At 48.8% G+C, this 22,084-nt stretch overlaps 1 protein-coding gene across 4 annotated transcripts in view; it reads right to left on the reverse strand.

Annotated features, from left to right (window-relative positions):
* Positions 1–22,084, reverse strand: part of RTTN (rotatin) — a 1,165,399-nt gene that overhangs the window by 738,628 nt on the left and 404,687 nt on the right. The window lies entirely within an intron of this gene.

Below are 22,084 nucleotides of genomic sequence, written 5' to 3' on the forward strand. Positions count from 1 at the left end.
CATGTTAAGTTCAAGTTGCTTACCTTCGGTAGCGCTTTATCTGGTACAGAATCTATAAATCGCAGATTCCTTACCATAGAATTATCCCCAGGAGTCACCCTTGGTCCGGGAAATTTCTAGCAGTACCACTTCACACCAGCAGGTGTCGTCATTCTGCTCCACGTCAGCCGCATCTTAAGAGGCGTACAAGGCACCTATATAGGCGCCACCTCAGCGTGCTGACGTCACTTCATTTTCACTACACCAGGTGGTCAAAGTCATGATCAAGACAGACCACTGGTTTGAATTTCTAGGGTCCTTTGTAAGGGAAGTCTTCATCCCTTAATCTGGACGCAGAACAGAGGATGGGAGCATCGGCAAAGAAGATCTGGCTAGATAGAGTCTCTACCAGATTTAGCATTACCAAAGGTAATTAACTTGTTCATCTTATAGAAACGTCTAGCCACAGATTCCTTACCTTAGAACAGGTACCCAAGCAATGCCTACCCGAAGGCGGGTCTAGGGACCCAACTTAGACAAGAAAGTCCTGCAGGACCGAATGGGCAAAATGTCCATCCCAATGGAGCGAACTGTCCAGGCCGTAGTACCTGGTGAACATGTGCGTTATAGCCCACATTGCAGCCTGACAGATATCGAGGACTGTAACTCCGCGAGCTAACGCAGTGGTTGCAGCTTTGGTTCTGGTAGAAAGAGCGTGCAAGCCCTAAGGTGGTCCATTTTGGCCAAGGCAATTACACATTTCTAAAGCGGACAGCTACTCACAAAGAGTGTTCTGGCACTATCCGGTATGCCCAAAGGAGAGCGAGTCAGGGATAGAAGTCCTTGATGCCAGCTAATATTTAAACAAAAATGTATCCAACTCCCTTTTAAATTTTGCTTCTTCAGGTAGCTGTCTGAGGTTATTCCAGATTTGATGCTATAACCGTGAAGGAAGCATCTCCCATCCGCTGGTTTAAAAAGCGCGGGGAGACAATAAAACCATCTTAGTTTGACCTCAGCAATCTACCTGGGCAGTAAAGCTTAACGCAACCCTTTAAATACCTAGGTCGCTTATTGTGGAGGGCTTGGTGCATTAGGGTCAGGGCTTTATACCTAATTCGTTGACAAACCGGCAGCCAGTGCAGTTTAGCACGATATGTTGAGACAGACGTGCATTTCGGAATTTTGTATAATAACCAGACTGCCATGTTCTGCATGACCTGTAGGCGCTGAATCAAATATTCCGGGAGACCAAGATACAGGACATTAGCATAGTCCAAACTGAATAGAATGAATGATCTTACCACTGTGATTTGGGCCTCATGAGGAAGCAAACAGAGAAACTTTATCAACATTCAGAAGATCCAAAAACAGGAGTTCACCACAGCTGACACCTGTGCTCCAAATGCAAGCTGAGTATCAGACAGTACAGCCAAATTTCTAGCCATCGTCGTTGGTGGGGGCAGCGGGGTAACACTTTCAGACCAGGCCCCAGCCAGGAAGGGGATCCCATCCGAATAATAAGACTTCCATCTAATCCTGGTTGTACTGCATTATGTTAGCCCATACAGTTAGCAAAGGCAGTCTTTGCCCTCTAAGGTTCCCTATCGTACTTGAGCAGGAGTCGAGTATCATCCGCATAAGAGATGATCTTGATATTATAGGATTCCACCAGATGCGCCAAGGGAGACATATAGATATTAAAGAGTGTAGGACTGAAGGAGAAGCCTAGTGGCACCCTCATTTCAACTCTATCTCCCGAGGCATATGGTTTCATCCAAACTACCTGCTTGTGGCCATTAAGGAAAGAGACCAGCCAACTCAAAGCAGAGCCCACTACTCCCAGATGTTTTAACGTGTACAGCAGAATGTGATGATCCACTGTATCGAAAGCTGCTGACAAGTCCAGCAGCACCAGAGCCACATTGCGGCCAGAGTCCAGATTAAACTTGATGGATTCAAAGACCTAACACTGTGGTCTCAGTGCTATGGCCGGCTCTGAACCCTCATTGTGATGAGTGGAGCAAGTTGTTATCCGCAAAGAAGGTGGTAAGTTGCCGGATTACCACTTTCGCCAACTCCTTAGAAGCTGCTGGCAGTGGAGAGACTGGCCTGAAATTTGCTAAGGAATCGGGGTCAGCATTGGTCTTTTTTAATAACTGAATCACCCTGGCATTTTTCCAGTCATGGGCAATACACCAGAGTCGAGAGAACTAGCAAATAGCTACTGATACACTGGAGCAGTATTGTCCGAGATTGACTTCAAAATATGGGGGGTATCGGATCCATTGGGGACCCTGACCTGCAGCTCAAGAATACAGCTGAAGGCGGAGGATGCACAGTTTTGGGTGCAGAACCCTCCCCTGTTGCTGAGACAGAAGATCCTTCTGAAGGTGCAGTTTGACCAGAGGACCAATGCTCATGCTCAACAGCTCAGGTTACGAGACTCCCCATGCCCAATATGGAACAACAAGAATAACTTGGGCCTAGTTGTTCCTGATCTTCTTGAGAACTTTGGGCAGGAGTGGTATGGACTGAAAGGCGCATAGGACACTGGAGCTCCACTTGAGCCATTAAGCATCTCAGAGCGAGAGCTGCCTTGGAAACTCCAGCATGGAGAACTGCTGACATTAAGTGTTCTCCTTGACTCACCATTCGGGAAGATAAGCCCGAAACTGCACTGTGTCTAATACATCTCTAACTAAAGTGAACGTCTGAGAGGAAGTAAGGCATAACTTTGGCAGCAAGTGCAGGAGGTTGGTCGTAGCCTGGAGGTGGGAGACGACTGCCTGGGGCAAACACTGAGACCTCTGCAGGTGTTCGGCAAGCACTACCATTACCTTGGTGAGCACCCGAAAGGCACTGGTAAGGCAAAAAGGGAGCACGGCAAACTGGAAGTGTTTGTGGCCCCGTGTAAAAGCAGGTAACGTCTGTGGGCGGGTAGAAGGAGGAAATCAAACTATGCGACATGCAAATCCAACGCCAGCAACCAGTCTCCTGGATCCAGGGCAGACATAACTTGAGCGTGCGTGAGCATTTTGAATTTTTCCTGTTAGAAAAAGAGATCAAGAAGGTGCAGGTCTAGTATCGGACAGGACGGAGGCCTCTGTCCTCCTTGGGCACCTGAAAGTAGCCACAACTTAATTCTGGTGGCAGCACCATCTCTATAGCTCCCTAGGCCAAGAGAGCTGACACTCTCTGGCGGAGTAAGGAAAGATGGTCATCCATCAACCGTTCACAAGCGGGTGGAATTGGTGGAGGGGCAGCCACAAAGGGGATGGAGTAACCTCTTTGTACAATTTGCAGTACCCAACTGTCTGAGGTTATTGACCTCCAGTGGAGCAGGTGATGGTGCACCCTGCCCCCTACTGGTTGCCCAGGAGGGTAAACTAAAGAGGCTTGGAGGCAGCGGCAGCCAGGGGAGTGGTGGACTGGCCCGACCTCTGGCTCGGGAACGCATCCTCAGACACAAAGAGTGGTAGAAGTTTACTGGACCTGGTGGCTAGGAGGGCATCGATGCAGTTGGACACCCCTTCAGTGGCCACAAAAGGGGAGAAAGGTGGACTGGGGATGGAGAGGGCCATAGAAAGGCCCAAGGACCTGGCTGTAGCCCTGGAGTCTTTAAAGCGCTCTAGCACTAAGTCCGCCTTCTTTCAGAAGAGACGGGAGCGATGCTTGGACATCCACGGAAAAGTCATTGATGAAGACATCGCTATGCCCAGCGAGTTGGTTATGTCTAGACCACAATAAATGGCAAACTTTGCTGCATCTCTCCCGTAGGGCGAGAAAGCAAAAGACACACAGATGAACGGAATGCAGAGCAAATCAAACATTCCCCCTAGTCAATAGATATGGGTTAAATCCATCGTTCTTTTGCTCACCATGTCAACCCAGTTTAGACCCAGCCATATGCAAATCAGTCTTGACCCTGTGCCTCATGGGAACAGTCTGGCACGAACTGCCAAGCCAGGCGCTCCCTGGACCGGAAACAAGCATCCTGGGACCGGTATCAGGGCATCACCCCTCATCAGCCAGGCTAGCTTGAATCCAGTGGCAGTGAGCCCGGGACCCACATCTGGGCATACCCGGCGAACTTAGGGCGAGAAAGCAAAAGAGACACAGATGATGGACGGAATGCAGAGGAAATCAAACATTCACCCCCAGTCAATAGATCTGGGTTAAATCCATCGTTCTTTTGCTCACCATGCCAACCTAGTTTAGACCCAGCCATATGCAAATCAGTCTTGACCCTGCGCCTCATGGGAACAGTCCAGCCCGAACTGCCAAGCCAAGTCCTACCTGGACCGGAAACAAGCATCCTGGGACCGGTTTCAGGGCATCACCCATCATCAGCCAGGCTAGCTTGAATCCAGTGGCACAGTGAGCCACTGGATTCCCGTTGGCAATAGCCTGAGATACTACGGCTCGAGCCTCCTCCGAGTTTTCAGAACGAAGCTACAGAGCTATGCTATGCTATGTTGAGGACCACAGCTTGCTGTTCTGGTTGCTGTTCAATGGAGGGCAGCCCAGAGATGCCGTGCCAGGCTGCTTGGCCAGCTGTAGCCACACCAGCTGCATCTTCTCTCACAGCCGCCGCCTCAGTAGCAAATTATCGGGGTTTGGCAAGGCGGAACTCGGCACACAATGGTGGTGCTCGGCAGAGTCTCCCTAAGTGACACAGAGGCACACCGCTCTGCATGAGGCCTTGCTTGGCTGCTGTCTGGCTACGGCCATGGCTTGGCCCCACAGCTTCGGCGCTCCTACCCCCGCTCCTCGCACGATGGAGGTGGAGAGCAAAGCACAGCTTGGAATTCAAGGAAGGTGAGTGGCAGCTGGTTGGTGTCAGTGCAGTGGGACTAGTACCATTGCGCCTGGTTGAGTTCCTGTGCACGCAAAAGCTGCCCGGCTAGGCTGGGTGCAGCTTGCGTCCAGGTGAGCTCCCCCGCAGCTCAGCACAAATAAGCCTGCTGAGTCATTCGACCCCCTGCGACAGCCTCTTTGATTCTTCCACTCCACACAGAAATTCTGCTAGTACTCACCGTCCCAATCATCCAGCCTTGAGGCCCCAGGACCGAAGACCAGGGAGCAGGGCTCACGATTTGAGCAAGATCAGCATGCTCATGCCTCCATCCTGGCACTTTGTGGCTAACGCACTACAAGGGGGTGTAGCGGCGCTAAGCAGAGCTCAAATTCTCACATTGTGCACAACTGGCCCCAATTTGATTGGACCGACTAGTGCATCAAAGCAAGAAAAGACTTGCAAGTTAACTTCGAAGCCATTAGTCGTCAGTCATCTTTTGCGAGCTGTCGTCAGTCTTTCGCGACCTGCGACCATATTACCATCAATAATTCTACATCTCGGCTAGCAGCCGCGGAAGATGGCTGCAGGCTGAGAGAGCTGCGTTAGTAACCAGCATTATTTGCCCTACACATCCGACATAATCCTGGCCGGGAGGGCCGATTAAGAGTGGCGATAGATCGTGGAGACAGCGACGCTTGTGCACCGTCGAAAAACCGGCAGAAAACGATCTTGGGGGGGGGCTGAGAGATGATCAACAGGCAGTAACAAGAGGCGGCAAGATGGCGGCCCCCCAAGAGTCGTAGGAGAAGCCGAGGCCACAGGTCTTATAGAGGGTGCAAGGAAGGTCAGCGGCCCGCGCTGTACTGGTGGAGAGACTGCGGTGCTGGGGTGCGCTATTGCTTGCACCCGACAGAGAGCAGAAAGAAGACGGAGGCGAGTTCAGGTGGCCGCCCCAGGTGATCGGGAAGCCGGCCGTGCATCCCAGAGACAAGTGGGCCCAGCCCGGCAGAACCTGCTGACTAGGAGCACCCACGTGCTGGTTAGGAGGCCCGAGCAGTGCCTGCAGGGGAAGTGTGGCGATACAAAGGGGGTGTGGGTCGAGCTCCCCCCCAGTGTTTCCTTTTGCCGGGCGCGGCTTCTGAAGGTGCGAGACTGTGGCCTAGCGAAGTGCGTGGCAGCTGAGAGAGACCGGCCCGGTCGGGTGGCTGCAAGGCAGAGGGGTAAACAGGCACTGATCGGCTGAGCAGGGCCCAGGATCGGCGCCACTACAGTGGAGAGGTGCCTCAGAGGACGGGGCAGAGACCAATTAGGGGGTCACCTGTGCCGGCGACACAGCACGAGTGGCCCATAACCCCCAGAAATGTGTTGGATACGGCGGAGCTGGCCGAAGCCAGTGCAAAGCGGTGGCCTGCAGTGGTGTGGGTGCGGTTCGTGCCCCCCTCCCAGTGGTCCATTTACCGGGCCCAGCTTCTGGTGGTGCGAGACTGTGGCCTTGGGAAGGGCGCGGCGGCTGGGAGAAACCGGCCCAGTTGGGTGGCTGGAAGTCAGAGGGGTGAATGGCCGCTAGTTGGTTGTGAAGGGCCCCAGACTGGCACAACTGCAGTGGAAAGGTGACTCCAAAGACAGGGCAGAGACCAGTTGGGGGGTCGCCTGCACCCGCGACACAGCACGAGTGGCCCACCCCCCACGGACAGTGTTGGCTACGACGGAGCCGGCTGAAGCCGGTGGAACGCTGCGGCCTACACTGATGGCCTGTGTCATGGGACGTACCAAGGGAAAGGGGCCAGAACAAACAAATCAAATCGATAAATACACGGTCGCCATGGGCTGCGACGGGGGGGCGGTCAGAGGAGACAAAGTCGGGTGACCAGAATCTAGACCTAACGTTGAAAGACATCATGAGGGCGATTTGTGAACTGAAGGGCACCCTGGAACCAAAATTAGATTCAGTAACTGAGGAGGTGAATCTCTTGCGGGCCGACTTCCGCAAAATGTCCAACAAAGTGGCCGCGGCGGACATTGTGGGCATCTAAGCTCAGATTAAACGCCTCGAGGAATAGATGTTGACCCTAATGAAGAACCAGGCAGACAAGACCAGGAAGGGAGGACCCAGCGTAACAACATTCGGGTGGTGGGGGTGCCGGAAGGAATGGAGGGACACGCCGTGGACCTCTTTCTGGAGGACTTAAAACTCAACCACCTGAAGGCGAAACGACTGTCGCAGTTTTTCTCAATTGAGCGGGCCCAAAGGGCACTGGGAGGCAAGCCCCGGCCGGGGCCCCATCGCACCATTATTGCCCGCATCCTGAATTTTCGGGATCGAGGCGCCATTCAGCAGGCTGCGCGGGTGCATGGTGACCTCCGGCATGACAACGCGACGATCAGGTTCTTTCTGGACTTCACGGTCCATGTACAACGCCAACGGCGCTCCTTCGACGGTGTGAAACGAGCCCTCCGGGAACAAAGCATTAAGTACATGATGCTCTTTCCGGCCAGACTCAAAATCCTGGACAATGGCAAGGTGTATTTCTTCGACAAGCCGGAAGAGGCGAGCGACTGGCTGGAAGGCTGGCATACTGTGGGCCGCAAGGGAGGGCCACGGCGATCAGCGATGGACCGGAGAGGAGAAGAGTCGGGCCATGAGGCTGGAGGCCCGTCCAGCAGCTAGAGGCTCCGGAAAAGGACAGATGAGTAACTATTGTGAGACCCTCCTGGGGCTGAGACTGAGTTGCAGTCTTATGGTGGGGGGGCTGTTAGCAGAGGAATGATGGCAGTTGCGCTGCTGCCCGAACAGTGGGGCCTGGACTTTTAGTTGGTGAGGGTAGGGGACATTATTGCCACAGCACAAAGGACTGAGCCGCTTAGTGTGTGTACACAGTGTCGTGAGGAACTGATGGCATGAGTGGACTCGGTGGAGTGTAACAGTGGGGCATAGAATCCCTGATAGCAGTTAGACTTCTCTTCACGCTGGTTGCTAGACCGCGACCCCTGACAATGGGTTCTTGTTTTTCTAACAGGCAACAGGCACTCTGCAAATTCGGGTGGTGGGAAGTTGGGGATTCACCATGCAGGGATGCAGGGAGGTGGGTGTGGGGTCGGTTGGGTGTGTTGTTTGTCTTTGTTTATAGAGGGGGGAAAGTTACACTTGAGACCTTTATAACAAGCCGAGAATGAGGGTTGTCACGAAGGAAGTGGATGGGGAGCAGGGAGGCCCCATTGCCAATAGCTTGTTACGATGCCAATGGGAGACCCGGATACTGTAAAGTTGTGGTCTTGGAATGTAAACGGGCTGGCCCATAAGATCAAGCGCACGCTAGTGATGCAGTATCTGAAAAGGCATTCCCCAGACATTGTTCTTATGCAGGAATCGCATTTGTGGGGAAGCAAATTTAAAGCCCTAGATTGGTTTGGCTATAAAATGGTAGTACACTCAGGGTTTACGTCCGGGGCCAGGGGGTTGGGAATCCTCATAAGCAAAGCGCTGCCCCAGGTAATTACAGACACGTGGACAGATACTGCTGGGTGTTTTGCTGCAGTGGCGGGCAACTGAGAGCGTCGCCTGCTGGTTCTCGGCTCCTGTTATATACCACCGGGGCTCCATTCGGTGATCCTCCCACAGCTTAGTTCACTCATGGCGGACCTACCCTCAGGCACCCTAATCGTTGGAGGTGACACAAATGCAGTAATGAACCCAGAAATGGATAGGTCTGGCCATCGTATGGACACACAAGGGGAACGCGGCCTTCACAAGGGCGTTGGGACTGGTGGACTTATGGCGGGCACACAATCCTACACTGAGGCACAATACTTTCTACTCTGCCAGACACAGGTCTTTCTCTAGACTTGACCAGCTGTTCACTCATGCAGATAGAGGGGGGGATTTTTCTAACGTTCACCATATGGCGAGGGGGATCTCTGATCACGCACCGGTGAGCGCTACACTTAGAGGCCCATTTATTGATAGGGCAGCCTTTCCGCGGTCAGATCCATGGTGCCTGCGAGATCCGCTACTTACTGATACGCTTCGGGAGGAGTCCGAGCATTATTTTAAAGAAAATAAGGCGTCCGTACAATCGCATATCACGCTCCGGGAAGCTTACAAGACTGTGTTGAGGGGGCAGGCACAGGCGTTAATTGGGGCGCAAAAGGAGGAAGAGACCCTGCAATGTAGACAACTCGAGCAGGAGATCAGTCAGATGGAGGGTGAGGCTGAGATGGCATCAAGCACAGAGGTGCGACATCGGTTGGCACTGAAACAGCGGGACCTGCGGGCCCTGGCGGAAGGCGAGGCACAGGCATATGCGCTGGCCACCCAGCACCGCCTGTATGATGTCGGGGATAAGGCCCTTAAACTCTTAGCATGGTTAGAGAGGCGTGACAGGGATAGGTCCTGGGTGGTGGGGATCCGCAGCGTAGAGGGAGTGCTTCAAACCACCAGTTCCGACATCGTGGAGGCCTTCGTGGCGCATTCAAGCACGTATATGCTCCAGTGAGCACGAGGTCGACAGCAGATTGTGAGAAATTTCTCAGAGATTTTAACTTACCAACGGTGCCCCAGGAAGCATACGATGATTTAGAGGCAGACCTCAAAGTAGAAGAGCTGGGTAGAGCATTGAGCTCGTTTAAGCCGGGGAAGGCGTCCAGGCTCAATGGGCTACCGGTTGAAATTTAAAAGAAGCAGGCAACGATCATACTCCCCCCGCTCTTGGATATGTTGCAGGAGGAGCAGGAGGTGGGCCTCCTCCCGGCAGATCAAATGGCAGCCACGATCGTGGTGATTCACAAGAAGGGTAAGCCGGCAGATCAGTGCGGCTCCTAAAGGGCTATTTCCCTCATCAATGTGGAGGCCAAGGTTCTGTCAAAGGTGTTGGCAGACAGGGTGGTGTTGGTAATTAAAGACCTGGTGCATGTAGACCAATCAGGGTTTATGCCTGGTAGAAGTACTAGGCACAACCTGTGAAGACTCTATGGGGTTCCGCACATGACTGAGGGTAACGTATCTCAGCAGACGACGTTGATGTCATTGGATGCCTCGATGGTCTTTGACAGCATCGAATGGCTGTACCTATTCATGGTGCTCCAGCGGCTGGGCTTTGGCCCCTCCTTTTGTAGCTGGGTCAGACTCCTATATGAGGGGCTAACAGCGCGAGTGAGGGTGAAGGGTGCCCTGTCTCGATCCTTCCAGCTTCGGAAGGGTACGAGGCAGGGGTTCCCTCTTTCCCCGCTCCTATTCGCCATGGCGTTGGAGCCCCTGGCCCACTGGGTCAGGAGGGATCCTGAGATTTGGGGGTTGCGGGCGCCTTGGGATTGGGAGAAGCGCAGCTCCTTGTACACAGACAACATTGTACTGCACCTGGCACGGCTGTACTATTCCATAGCACGGGTCCTCCATATTTTCGAGTTGTTTGGTAGCTATTCGGGATACAACATCAACTGGTCAAAGTCGGTGATCTTTCCTCTCTCGGGATTCCCCCCCCCCCCCCCCCCACCCCCCCCCCTCCCCCAGGGTCCCGCAGAGCTGTGCCGCCCCGGTGGTGGTGGATGGTTTTAAATACCTGGGGATATAATCACCAGGGACCAGAAAGAATTATTGGCGAGTAACCTGGGGCTCCACATGAGTCGTCTAACTGCTGATGTTAGCCACTTGCGCACGCTTCCACTCTCGCATATGGGATGGGCGGCCCTTTATAAGATGTTGATGCTACCGCGGCTTCTTTATATAATGCAAAACACTCCCTTTCAGATACCACAGACGATTTTCAAACTCATAGCACAGGAAGTGCAATCTCTGCTGTGGGCAGGGGGGCCCTGAGAATTGCCCTTTATAAGTTACATAGGGGAGTCTTCGATGGAGGGATCGAAGTACCAGATGTCAGGCTGTTCTATTGGGCCTCCCAAATGCAGGTGATTAATGATTGGGTCTATGTAGGGATGGAAGAGCCGGCATACAGAGTGGATAGGGCGTCGATGTCGCAGGGCAACTGTGAATCCCTTTTATACTCCCGGTGGACAAGCACGGACTGGCCGGAGCAAACTAAGGTGGGGTTCAATGTTAGAAAGACGCCAATAAATTCCTGGGCTGGGAGGCTGACGGGCAGAACCCTGCTTTGGGCGGGCAATCCTCTTAGGGAAGTGGCTGGGCCGTCGGGCCATAAGGGCTGGTGCCTGATTGGCATTGAATATCTGGGGGACGTCAGGAAGGGGGACTTCCCTCGCACGTTTGACTACCTGCAGAAAGAGTACGATACGCATGACTCGCAGCGATACATGCATCTGCGGCTCCTACATGCTCTGCACACTCGCATCCAACAGGGGGTCTCCATTTCAGAATATTCCCCGCTTGAAGACCGGCTACTGCTGGACCACATACAGGGGAAGCCTACCTCCACGATATACCCCAAACTGATTAACAACCTTCCGGATCCATTGGTATCTCTTATGGCGGCTTGGGCCAGTGACCTTGGGGTTCTGGATGATGAGGACTGGCAGGAAGCGGTCCAGAGCCTAATCAAAGTGGCTATGCGCATCAGATTCAGGTTGGTACAGCTCAAGGTTCTGCATCAGGTCTACTATCCTCGCACTCACATATTTTCCTGGGGCCGTGTCCCGTCAGCGCAGTCCATTAGGGAGTGCGGAGAGAAGGGTACCTTCATACACATACTATGGGAATGTCCTGAGGTATGCATGTTCTGGCGGAAGGTTACAGAAGTAATGTCGGAAGTGGTGGGCGAACCTGTCCTACTAGACCCAAAATGGCTTCTTCTAATGATTAGAGGCGAGGCAGACTGGCCCAGATATGTGGGCATATGGCTGGCATTATCTGCGGGGGTGGTGAAGCGTAATATTGCCAGAAATTTGGGGGCGCCTGTGCCCCCCCCAGATTGAGGAATGGAAGCGTGACCTCGACTGGTGCCAAATGGCAGAGGAAACAGTGTATAAGAGATGGGGATGTGCCAAGAAATGGGAAAGGGTGTGGATGCTGTGGAGGAGGTACAGAGGGCTGTGGGGAGGCAGAATAATAATATGATGAGGGGTAACAAGTGGGCCTGCTCGACCCAAGAATGTGTTGACCATGATCTTCTGTACATGACAACTAATGTCCTCATGAAATTGTCTCTGTATGATGCGGTTTCTCGAGCTTTTGTTAATAAAAAGATATTTTTTTAAAAGAATAATAATTCTACAGCTCAGCCTCTCACACTCAGTAGTGTAAGCTGATAATGCTGGTAAACACAGGGCTTCTCCATGCTTTAAAACATAAAACCTAAGACGCACATATCACGCCACATCATTTTCATATGACCCTCCTCTTGTCACTTTGTGCACTTTCCTCAAGCCAAGCACGGTTTGAATTTGCAATTTGAATCAGCAATCTGAGCACTCCAATTAGAGCACCTGTAACGGAGGTCTGAGGAGGAAAAAGCTGCCAGCAAGACAGGCTGAATGTCGTCCTTCCCTGAAGGATGGCTCCATTTCCTTTCCACTCCCCTCCTGCCCAAATTAAATCCACCCATGTCCTCAAGACCCTCTCAGCACACAGCCTCCCCAGATTAAGGGCTGTTTAGCAACTTCTGCTGCAGCAATTGAACACCTGAAATGTGCATAAGAAGCTTGCTATTTTTTAAAGTTCGCACACTAAGAGCAACAAGAGTATCAGGTGTGAGAAGCACCTCTGGCAAAAAAAAACCGGGGGAATTCCCCTCCCACAAACTTGGCAGAGATCTTTTTTTTAAAAAAAAGGAAATCATGAAGAACCTGGCATCCACTCCTGTAGGAATAAGAAAATACTACAAAGTGAAAAAGATTAAATCTCCTTACCCCCGATGCTGTCGCTACCTCACAGGATCTCCGGAATTAGAGGACAATCCGCATCAACCCCTCTCTAACCATATCCTGTGGTAATAGATGGGCTCCCTGCTCGAGAGGACAAAGTTTCCCAAGCTGTTGCTAGAAACTGTATGCTACAACTAGAGAAAGAAGTTTGACGTCTACTCACATCTCAAGAAGGGATTCTAAACACCCACATAGAAGTCTCCTCAAGCAGTGATTCCAAAATGGGAAGTCCCCAAAAAGACATCTCTCATGGTACAGATTACACGCTCATCCAAGAAATTATAAATCCGGCAGTAGAGGGTCAGTTTATAAGATCTCACTGGCCCCTGTCACCAGAAATGAAAATAATGCCAGTTTTAGCAATCTGACCTCTACAGGGGACCGAACAAGCAAGGGATGAACTCTCTCAGGAAGCTGCCAAATCAAAGACCCCTCTGAGCATCAACTGTGACCAAGCCCAGATCGATTGGGACACTGACATTTACTGACACAGTGCGCCCAAAGGTGAGCCAGTCACGGCTATAAAATCAGAAGCACTCAAGTCCTCGTCAACTAACACAGAGTGCACCGTGTGAAGTTAGAGGAGCCCTACATTAGGGACGAAGAGATTTTCAACGCGATGAACCCGTTTGATTTTCCACCTAGTAATCAAACTCAGTTGGACCCAACAGGAAGCCCACATGAGTGATTGGTCACAGGTGGGCATCAAGACACCAGCCTTTCTACTCGCAAGGGGGCAAAGACCTCTGAAGACTGCCGATTAATCACACAATTAGATCGGAATTATAAAAACCTAAGTATATCTGTTAGAACACAGGAGGAAACAACTACAAACAGAACAATAAAAGAAGAGGCACCCCAGAAAACCAGATGGAGGGAGAACCATAAGGGGAACAACAGTGACACACAGAGCAGCACTCAACATACCTGACGTAAAAGAGCACATTGCTGACTCTTCGGGGGACCCTCGAGCGCAACCCGAGATAAAATTGTCAACAGTGGCAAATACCGGCATATCAGGGCTATTTCAAAAGAAACCACACAGCCTTAAACTTGTATCCTGGAACGTGGCAGGTTTACAAAAAGCTCTTAAACAAGGCACAGCAATAAATAAACTGCTAGAGGGTGATAGCACATGCCTACAAGAAACTTGGGCCACAGAGCCGGTACACCTGGAAGGATATGCTGGATTCCACAAACTAGCCACCAAACACAACCGCTACGGAAGACCATCAGGTGGGATCTCGATTTATGTTAAACATGCAAAACAACTAACAGTAAGGACTATAAACACCGATTCAAATATGCTGCAGGCACTTTCTATTGAAGGAAAAAGGGACAAGGAAGACAGCATCTCACTGCTATTAATAAATGTATACTTAAACGCATTAGGTCAACCGAAACTTGAGGTCAAAAATTCTATGATCACAACAATACAGGAAATTCTATGGACACACTGGTCACCGGCGAAAATGCTTGTTGGGGACTTCAACCTGCACCTCTTGGGAACAAAGCAGTGAGAAGGAAGCACCTAACTAGCCCTGAAAGAACTTTCAATAATTTTTTACTAAATTACGACCTCAATTAAGTCGAGAATATACTAAAAAGCTCAGACTCAAACAACCAAAGTACAACTACATTTAAGAATTGCTCCACAATCGATTATATCTTTTTATGCAATCAACACGCCTGCAAAATTGAAGATTTTGAAATTAACGCAGATGACACTAGCGATCATGCTTTACTCCAGGTTGAATTGAACAACACTATCAAAGAACGAGAAAGAATCATCACGGTAGCCCAATCAACAGGCACTGAGGAACATGCCATGGTGAGAAGAATAAAATGGAACAAGCATCAGGCGACGGCATTTAAAGACTGGAAAGAAAAACAAGATCGCACAGGCAATTACTCTGGTGTTGAGCCCAATATTGAAAATTGGTCAGAGTGGACCACTGCCCTGAAAACTGCTTTGAAGAAAGCTGAGCCCAAACCAAAAGAGAAAACAATTACACAAATCACGCAAAACAACACAAAACTGAGTGACATTACTCGCAACCTAAACAAGGCAAAAAGAGCACAAAAGATAGCGGGCTCGAAAAGAACACTGGACAAGCACAACGAACTGCATAAAGAGCGGAAACAATTGTTATGGACGCTCAAGCAAAACAAGCTTGATGAAGAATGGATCAAGATCCACGAGCTAACAAAACCTTACAAACATCGACAACTCTGGCAATACATAGCCCAGTTGGATAATGATAAAGTAGATTGGCGTAACTCGGTACACGCCGACACATGGGTGAGACATGTGTCAGCAATCTATGTGGAAAAGGAAGGTTGCATTGAAATCGGAAGGACCATGGATGTCCACACAGTGAGCATAAACAACGTAGTGGAACCTACTAATGTAGTCGCGTGCAATGACCAAGATGCAACAGCTGTTGAAAAAGTAGTTAAAAAGATAAGGAAAGATGGGGCACCAGGACCTAATGGCCTACCGGGTGCGATATTTAGGGAAGATCCCACATACTGGGGGACTGTCCTATCCAATCTATGCACCGAATGCCGACTACAGGCCAAGGTGCCAGATTTGTGGCACGGATTAATCTTACAATCCATATACAAGAAGGGCGATAACACAGAACCCAAAAACTACAGACTAATCGCCCTTTTGGACATCAAAGGGAAAGCCTATGCAAACACCCTGTTGACAGAACTAAACAGATGGGTTGAAGAAAATGAAATCCTTCCCCCTTATCAAACAGGATTCCGCAAAGGCTGTTCGACAATTGATAACATCATGGCCATAACATATTTAAGTCAGCAAGCCAACGTCAAAAATAAGAAACCAGTCTTTGCCTGTTTCATAGACTATTCAGCAGCCATCGACGGGGTGCCACATTGTAAGCTCTGATCCAAATTGCACAATTGGCAAATTCCAACAGGCCTCCTCAATGCCATCATCTCGTTATATAGCAATACTTGGATCAAAGTCAAATTAGCAAACAACACTACAACAAAAAAGTGTCTTACAAATCGAGGCTTAAAAGAGGGCTGTGTACTTGCCCCAACACTTTTCAATTTATATACAGCGGACCTGGGCAAGACGCTCCACAACGCCAACCTCGCAGTCCCAAAAATTGGAGTCAATAAAATCCAAATTTTACAATACGCAGACGATTTAGTGGTGATGGATCACACAAAATAGGACTACAAAGGGGAATAACCGCTTTAAACGCTTACAATCAGATCAATGAATTAACAATAAATTCAGAAAAGACTAAAGTATTGATCTTCGGGAATTGTATATAAAAAAAAACACTCCTCAAATGGCATGTGGGTAAAGAGACAATAACAGTTTCATAGTCTTATAATTACTTCGGATGTTGGCTGAGTGACTCGGGCAAAGCAAATTTGCATTTACACAAAATGACATCTAAAGTAGAGTCCACAATCTATGCTCTGTGCAAACTACAAGAGAAAATGCAGAGCCCAACAACTATCCCAATCCGAAAGGTGCTACAATCTAAAATAAGGGATATCGCGGGTTCTGCACAGCAGACATTCACAGGCAAAATGAACACAATGATTGAAAAAGCACAATGCCGGGCGTATAAACGTATATTTAAACTACCTAAATACACCCGCAACAGCGGGATTCGTCTGGAATTTGGCCTGATGCAACAGAGTAAAGAATGCTGGGGAGTGCATGCAAAATATTATCACATACTCAAAACTCCGGATGGGAGCCTGAAGAGCATGCTAAAACCCATCTATGGAGGTCCTTCTAACCCATGGCAGGTCTACATGCAGGAAGCAGTAGAAGTTTTAGATTTGGCAACACAGAATTGGGGAAAAGAGGACATAACCTACCCGGCTATCAAGAAGGCAATCAATAAACAATACTATCAATTGACAGTGATCTAGCACATTTTGTGAGTGAAAGTGGTCATTCTGGGCTGATCGCTACATACATGGAGCACAAATCCCAGCCTTACCTTCACCAAGCAGTGGGGAGAAAGGCCCTAAAAAACATTTAGTAGGCCAGACTCGTGCCTCTCCCAATAAAAGAGCTAAATCCGGTGTGGAAAGCCCTTGAACACAAAATCAACTGTAGAATCTGCAATTTCAAAACAGAATCATTATTTCATCTGACGTGTTGCTGCCCGGGCCTGTTACAATCTCGTCTGAAGCTACTAAAGCCAATATGGCTACGCAAAGGTGTTCGGACAGTAAAAGAAGCTGTTGAGGATCTATTTTCTTGAACTTTACCAACCGACCTGGCTAGAATAGGGAGATATATGGAGGAAGTGTGTTCCAGACTCGTTAAAGAATAAGATCACGCCAATCGCGAGAAAACGAACTCGCAGTGGACAGACGAAGGCACACTTCCGTCATAAAGCTTCATACTTAATTAATTTATTAACTTTTACATTTTTCATATTTTACTTGTGCTTTACATGGAATGAAATTGGTTATAATTTTTAGATGAATTACTCTTAATGTTCTCCTTTTAAATTACTCTGTTATGTTGCAACTGGTTTTAAGTAACTGTGCAAAATAAAATATAGGACTGGACTGCCGATTAATCAAGAAATCCCACACAGGAAAGCCCAGCCAGGTCTCAAAACTGTTACAAACTAATGAATGTTGAGGAAACCATGGGTGTAGACGATCCGAGATGTTGGACAGTCATAGACAGCACTCTGACAACTATGAGCCAGGTAGCCATAATGCATGCGGACATACTAGAAACAAAATAATAATTTTACAATCTCTGGTGAACTATGTTAAAAATATCGACACTCAATTAGATAATTTAAACTCCCTTATAGTAAAAGAACAGAAATCGGTGGATAAGCCCCCCCCGATTGTTACTGCTCATTACTCGTTTTTATAAAAACCATATGCAATATACAGAGACAGCATCAAAAAGCATAGGTGATTGAAAAACATCATACCAACCAGCGGCTATTTTGTACAGTCATCGTCAGCGGTAGATATCCAAACTGTATAGCATAAAGAGGCATCATACATTTTTGCAAAGGAAAACCAAGCTTATTGTTCCACATTTTTGAGGGACTTGCGCTGTTCCACAGATCGCAGGTACTGTAACAGAGGCTCCCATATATCCCGGGGCCTGGAAGAGGAGGGCAGTTCCTCCGCATATAGTACTAAATTGTCATGACAATATACTAGATCTCTGAGCCATTGGGTGGTCAGGGAGCTCGCCGTGCCTTCCCATGTCATCGCCACTCGTCTCTTTGCCAAATGTAAGGCCACTCTCGCAAACTTGCCCACAGCACCCTTTAGGAATGGCACCAAGCCCAATAAACATTGTGGAGAGCATTGCAGGTCGACATTAATCATGGTAGACAGTTTACAAATCACATCAGTCCAGTATGCAGCAACCCCCTGACATATCAAGGCTAAATGCAAGAAGTCGGCACCTGCAATTCCACAACGTTTGCATACATCAGTCTCTCGAAGTCCATATTTCAAGAACTTCTGTGGAGTGTAGTAGGCCTAATGAATGTATTTGAAATGAATTATTCTGAGGTTGCCGTTAAACGTTAGGACGCTGGTCAGCTGACAGCAGTGTTCCCAATCCTGTTGCGTTAGCTGTGGATTCAGATATGTGTTCCATCTCTCCAGGCTCCTATTGTGAGATGTAAGTTTCTCGCCCTGGCAGCCTGGAATAGCTTGGTAATTAGTTTATGGCGCGTAGGATTGAGGAGCATCGCCTTTTTCAGTCTATGAACAAGGAATATAAATAAAGACGTTTTGTTCTGTATGTAACTAAGATCATCGTCAGACAAGAAGGCACCATCTGGATACAAATCCAGCATGCGAGTAATCCCTTCTAGTTTCAAAGTGTGCATAGCTCCCCTTTCATGCGTGACTGACAGGTCTGAGTGAAAGGCAAGTGGCAATAGAGGGGAGTAAGGAATATGCTACTTACCAGTATGCATCTGTTCTTGGCATGTAGAGCTGCAGAGCCACACACTTAGGATAGTAGATCGCCATCTGGTGTTGGGCTCGGATGCTTGCAGGTTGTTGTTGTCTTCGGAAGAAGTCTTTGGTCACGAGATAGGTGACTCCTCCCTTGGACTACAGTGCGCATGGGCATCAGCTCCATCCTTAGATTTTTTTTCGCCATGATGGGAAATGATGGAGTTTGTAAAAAAGAGAGAGACGTCCATGTGTGATGTCTAAGTAAGACAATGCTGGAACAGATACAGGTCCCGGGGAGGTGGGTGGGCGTGTGTGGCTCTGCAGCTCTACATGCCAAGAACAGATGCATACTGGTAAGTAGCATATTCCGTTCGAGGCATATGAGCTGCAGATCACACACTTAGGATAGACTATATAGCAGTGTCTCCCCTATCGGTTGCAGCAGTTTGAAATAAAGTTTTAAGGACAGCCTGACCCACAGAAGCTTGTTGCTTTGCTTGCACGTCAACACAATAGTGTTTAGTGAAGGTGTGTGTTGTAGACCATCTGGCTGCCTTACAAATATCTTCTAAGGGAATGTTCCCTAAGAATGCCATGGAAGCCCCTATTTTGCGTGTGGAATGCTAGTGTGCGTTTAGCCTTGTGGTAGCATATTTGGATACATTTAACTATCCACCTAGCTATGCCAGATTTGGAAATGGGGTTGCCTTTATGTGGTGGAGAGAAAGCAACAAACAATTGTTTTGCGGAATGATTTGGTTCTGTCAATGTAGTAAAGAAGGGCTCTTTTAACGTCTAAGGTATGAAGAGCTCTTTCAGCTACCGAGTCTGGATTTGGGAAGAACACTGGTAACTCTACCGATTTAAGATGGAACGGAGATATGACTTTTGGAAGGAATTTCGGATTTGTTCTAAGAACCACTTTGTTGCGGTGTAATTGTAAGAATGGTTCTTGTATGGTTAAAGCCTGGATTTCACTTACCCTTCTGAGGGATGTGATAGTGATATGGAAAGCGACTTTGCATGTGAGGAACTGTAGTTCGCATTTATGCAGAGGTTCAAATGGGGGTCCCATGAGCCTTGTAAGAATAATGTTTAGATTCCACACTGGAGAAGGTGGTAATCTGGGAGGAATAATCCTTTTAAATCCTTCCATGAAGGCTTTGATCGCAGGTACTCTAAATAGTGACAAGTATTGTCGATTTTGTAAGTAGGCTGCTAATGCTGCTAGGTGGAGACGTATGGATGAGTATGCCAAATTACATCTTTGCAAGTGCAGTAAGTAGCAAATGATGTGTTGGATGGATGCATCCAACGGGTTTATATGATTGTTAGTGCAGTAAATGGCAAATCTCTTCCATTTTGCAGCATGGAAGGCTCTAGTGGTAGGTCTTCTGGCCTCCTTTATAACATTCATGCAATCTGGTGGCAGGTTTAGGTAACCAAACTCTAGGACTTCAGGAGCCAGATCGCTAGATTCAGTTGACCTGGATCTGGGTGTCTGATTTCTCCATGGTTCTGGGTTAATAAGGACGGGTGCAGTTTTTGGTGTGGAACTAGCGAGAGTTCCAGTAGTGTTGGGAACCACGGCTGGTGTGCCCATGTGGGAGCTACTAGGATCAGTTTGAGAGACTGTTGCCTGAGCTTGCGTACCACTAATGGAATGAGTGGGAGAGGCGGAAAAGCGTACGCAAATCTGCCTGACCAGTTCATCCACATCGCATTGCCCTTTGACTCCGGGTGGGGAAATCTGGCGGCGAAGGTTGGGCATTTTGTATTTTCGTGTGTGGCGAACAGAACTATGTCTGGTTGGCCCCATTGTTGGAAAAAGGGCAGTAGGACTTGTGGATGTAATTCCCATTCATGGATCTGTTGAGTTTGTCGACTTAACAGATCGGCAATTTGATTGTGAACCCCTGGAAGGTGTTCTGCAAGTAGGTATATGTTCTGGGGAATGGCCCATCTCCAAATGTTCTGTGCGAGCTGGGACAGCTGGAGAGAATGTGTGCCTCCTTGTTTTTGTATGCAATACATGGCTGTCATGTTGTCCGTCCGGATGAGGACAGTTTTGTTCTGGAGATGTAGTTCGAATGATTTTAGTGCTAGGAACACTGCTAGCAGTTCCAGGTAATTGATATGGAGCACTTTCTGTTGAGTGGTCCATTTGCCCTGAGTGGTGTGTCCGAGGAGATGGGCTCCCCATCCTGTGAGTGATGCGTCCGTTGTCAGCACTATCTGTGGAAGAGGCTCTAGGAACGGCCGCCCTTTGGACAGGTTTTTTATGTTCCACCATTTGAGAGAGCGATGTGTGCGGCTGTCCACCAACACCAGATCTGTAAGTTGTCCGTGAGCCTGGTTCCACTGACGTGCTAGACATTCTTGCAAGGGACGCATTTGAAGTCTTGCATAAGGCACAATGAAGATGCATGACGCCATCATTCGTATGAGTTGCATAAACACTCTTGCTGGAAGAGAGTGTTGGGTTTGAAATTTTCGATAAGAGCTTGTATATTGGCTATCCTGGCTGGGCTGGGATATGCTAGGGCTTTGGAGGTGTTTATGGTGGCTCCTCGATACTGATGTACGTGAGAGGGTTGGAGACGAGATTTGGGATAGTTTATTGTGAATCCCAAGTTGTGTAAGATTTGGATAGTTTGGTGAGTGTGTAGAACACATTTGTTGAATGACTTGGCTTTTATTAGCCAGTCGTCTAGATACGGGAAGACATGAATTTGTTGTCTTCTGAGATGTGCTGCTACTACTGCTAGACATTTGGTGAATACTCTGGGTGCGGTTGTTACTCCGAATGGAAGGACTGTAAACTGGTTGTGTTGTCCGTCCACCACAAACCTTAGGTACTTCCTGTGAGCAGGATGTATGGGAATGTGGAAGTAGGCGTCCTTGAGATCTAGTGTGGCAAGGAAATCGTTTTGTTGTAGTAGTGGGAGCACTTGTTGAAGAGTGATCATATGGAAATCATCTGAGTTTATATACAGATTTAGGGGTCTGAGGTCGAGTATTGGTCTTAGAGTCCCGTCCTTTTTGGGTATTAGGAAGTATAGTGAGTATACCCCTGTACCCTGATGTTGTAAGGGAACTGGCTCTATTGCGTGTTTTTGAAGCAATGAGAGAACCTCTTGTTTGAGGAGCGTAAGATGGTCTGGTGACATGGAACGCTGTTTGGGTGGTATATGTGGGGGGGTAGTTTTGAGTTCCAGGCAGTAACCATACTGGATAATTTGTCTTACCCACTTGTCTGTTGTGATGGAGTTCCAGACAGGTAGGAACTGTTTGAGTCTTCCCCATACTGGAGTAGAATGGTCTGGGGGGAGTGGAGGAAAGTCACTGTTTTGTGGCAGGGGAGGTGCGAGTGTTGGTATTGCCTCGACCTCGTCCCTTGTTGTTGTTTCCTCTATATCCTCCTCTAAAATATCCTCTACTGGGGGATGTTTGTGTAGCGGGTTTGAACGTAGAGGAGGTGTCCGCTCCCATATTCTTGAAGGCTCCTCTGTA

This window comes from Triturus cristatus, chromosome 5_1, assembly GCF_964204655.1.
Source record: "Triturus cristatus chromosome 5_1, aTriCri1.1, whole genome shotgun sequence".
Lineage (NCBI taxonomy): Eukaryota > Metazoa > Chordata > Amphibia > Caudata > Salamandridae > Triturus > Triturus cristatus.